Raw genomic sequence first — 3,371 nt, forward strand, 5'->3', positions numbered from 1 at the left:
GCAAGGAAGAATGAGATGAAAAGCACATGTACTCCCAGCCTGGATTGGATATTGGGGGTAAAATTGCCTCATTTAGACCCACAGAGGTGCAGAGGTGGACAGGATTTGTTTGTGACCTAGATGCTCTCAAATTAACTCAGAGCTTGCTACATTTATATTCCATGTTGGAAAGAACCCCCAAAAGTAAATTATGGCTGATCATGTTAGGAAAACAAATGTTTAAGTCCAGAAGCAAAGAGAAAAGAAGTAGAAAGCACTCTGGCCAGGAGGCCGTGTTAGCCATACCTCTGCTAGAGAGAGAGTAGGACCAGTTTACATGTTTGTTAAATTTTTAACTCAACTGCTCCTGGCTGAAGAGAGTAGGAAACAATAGAAGGAAGCTGGGCTCTAGAGGCATATCCCAATATCATAAGAATAGAGGTGTTAGAAAGAGAGTTTTCTACTGCTACAGAATGCACACAAGTTTATTCCGGGGTTGAGATTTAAGAATTTGATGCCTTGCTTTGCTGTCTCTGACATGGCGACTCCCCATGGAGTAACATTGGTCTCAGTCTGGTAGGGATCAGGGACAAGGCAGGACGGGGAAGCACAAGAAGCATTTTGGCTAATGCTTTATGATACTGTCCCTCCTCATATCTGTTAGCAAAGCAGCACTTCGATTCCTCTTCCTCCCTTGTGGGTACGATTTCAGCACAAGATGTTTGCAAGGGGAAAGAAAGCGTGTGACTGGTAGGGCAGATTTGGGAAATACCATGCCTGGTCCTTCAACTTGTAATACACAGTTGTGCCTCGCTTAACGACAGGGATACATTCTGAGAAATGCACAGTTAGGCGATGTTGTCATTGTGCAAACATTACAGTGTGTACTAACACAAACCTAAAGGGCAGAGCCTACTGCACGCTTAGGCTGTGTGGTAGCCTATTGCTCCTGGGCTACAAACTTAAAGGGAGATGGAATTTTCTAGAAAAATGATTTTATTTTATTTCCCTGCATACATCTGTTTTGACACACACCTGGTTCTACTCTCACTCCCTGTTTAAAAGGTAGGAGATACTAAACTTGCAATTGGCCTGCCTTCCTCAGCTCCCTTTATGACTTTAGTTGGAAGTCCTAAAGTCATGACAGAAGGCCTGTCCTGCTGGGCTGCATAGCCTTATCTAAGATCCACCCGAAAGCAACGGATGTGATGGTGAGTGATAGTCTTCTTACCTGTAAGTAAGAACGCTCTTCTCTTTCTACACAGAGGTCTCTTCCAGTTTGTTCATAAAGGAGAGAGAGCGCCCTCTGGAGGTGTTCAGCACTCCCTGTTGTCACAGCTGGAGTGTGTGGTCACGTAGGTGAGAACAGCTCCAGACGTGTATATCCAGCCACCCTACCTAGTATTGTCCCTGGTAACATGTTTCAAAGGCACTTCCCACACCTCACGTCCCAGACCAAACCCAGGCTCTTCCCCACGAGTCTGGCCTTCTGCTGGTGTTCCCTGTCCTGTGAATGCCTTGTGCATCTTTCACTGGCCATTTCTCTCTCACCACAGGACCTTTGCACATCCCGATCCAGCTGCAAGGAATGTTCTTCCTTCTCTTTCCTTAGGTAATTCCACACATTCTTTCTTTGTCAGATGTCTCTTCCTCAGAGAAATCTTTCATGTCCTGAAAGCCTAGGTCAGCTTTCTAGAGAACATTCCTTCTTCCTGGAGCAATGAAGTGCATTTGAAGGTTTGCATATATGAATTAGTGTTATTATGCAGTAAATCTCTGGGGCTCCCACTGTCCAGCCTGTTTTCGCTGCCTCCCCTACACAGCCACCCTGTCATTGGGTGTTGCCAGTGCCAGCACAGTACCTGACACATGAGAAGCGGGCACCCAATAATATTTGTTCAGATTAGGTGTGTATAAGCATAAGTGAATCCACAATTAGTACGTAATATGACATGACTTACTCCCTACGTAAGATTTAGGTCATTTAAGTGCTTTTTCTATTTTAGAGTGTGGGTTGCTTTATTTTGTGCTGGTTTTATTTTTGTGTGTGGCTAATATCAGGGGAGATGCAGATTTCAGTGGCATGTTAGACATTATAACGCACCTGGAATTGTCCCAACACTTAAAGGCAGGTGCTGTAGGATAAGTTGCCAGGAGACCACAGGAAGAAGATAAAGAAAACAGTTCCTGAAAAAGAACAGCAGAAGCTGCCCATTGCCTTCCTCTTTTGCGTAAAAGCCTATCTTGCTGAAAGCTAAATGTTTATTATGGGATGTGGATTATTGTGGTAATATGAAGGCAGGGAGGTGATTTGAGAAGACATTATAGTGTGGATGGGACTTAGTCTATATAAACGGGGGTAGAAATCTCTTCCTTTGAGGTAGGCTTTAAGCATTGCAATGCCTGCTCTGCTGATTATGAGGGACCTCATGAGGACATGAAAATGTTGTAAAGTTCTATAAGCAGACTGATCTTTCTTTTCTGTACATTCCCATAGGATTCAGAAGGACCACAAAATAGGTGTCCTTGCAATGGAAACAGAGGGGAGCTAAAACCAGGGCAAGGAATCTAACAAAGTAAAGAATTCTGTATTGAGAAGAAAGAGCAGAGGTGAAACTCAATGACAAGCAGGATGATGATAAAGATTTACATGGCATTGACCATGACCCAGGCACTGTTCTGAAGGCTTACCATGTATTAACTATTTTGATCCTCAACACAACCTTATGAAAAAGTACTATTTTAATCCTTATTTTGGAGATAAGGAAACAGGCAGAAAGGAACTAAGTAACTTGACAAATATTATTAATTGTGTGCCATAGTTATAACGTTTTCCAACAGGAAATTAGACATGAACAAATGAGAGCAGGTGGGAGGAAACCTACCAGTGGCTCCAGAACTAAGACATAACAGGGTGGCTGTTGGCTTGAAACTGGGGGGCACACTTATTTCTTTGAAAATGTGCCTCTATGAAGGTTTGCTTACTTCTCTGAATATATTCATCTATCTATGTCTTAACATTCTGCAGACACTTCTCAACATGTTGAAAATAAAAGGAAAATCCTTCCTGGCCTATAGAATGAGACTGATGGACCCTTGTGGGACTGAAATATTTTATTTTCAAATACTGGAGTAGGGTGGAATCTGGGAACATGGAGAGGTTGTGACCACAGGTCCTCAGTCCATCTGCATATGGATCCTTACTATTTTGCTTGGAGGTCATCAGCTAGGTGTGTCTCAGAAAGCATGGTACCATAGAGACCATTTTCCTCTTTGCAGAGAGAGGGCACAAGGAAAAACCAGGGACATTCTTCATTTCGCTTTATTCACTTCCCAAGTGACAGAGATATATAAAATGGAAGCAATTTGAGCCCCTAAAATCAGTGAATAGC

This window comes from Microcebus murinus, chromosome 9 (genome assembly GCF_040939455.1).
Source record: "Microcebus murinus isolate Inina chromosome 9, M.murinus_Inina_mat1.0, whole genome shotgun sequence".
Lineage (NCBI taxonomy): Eukaryota > Metazoa > Chordata > Mammalia > Primates > Cheirogaleidae > Microcebus > Microcebus murinus.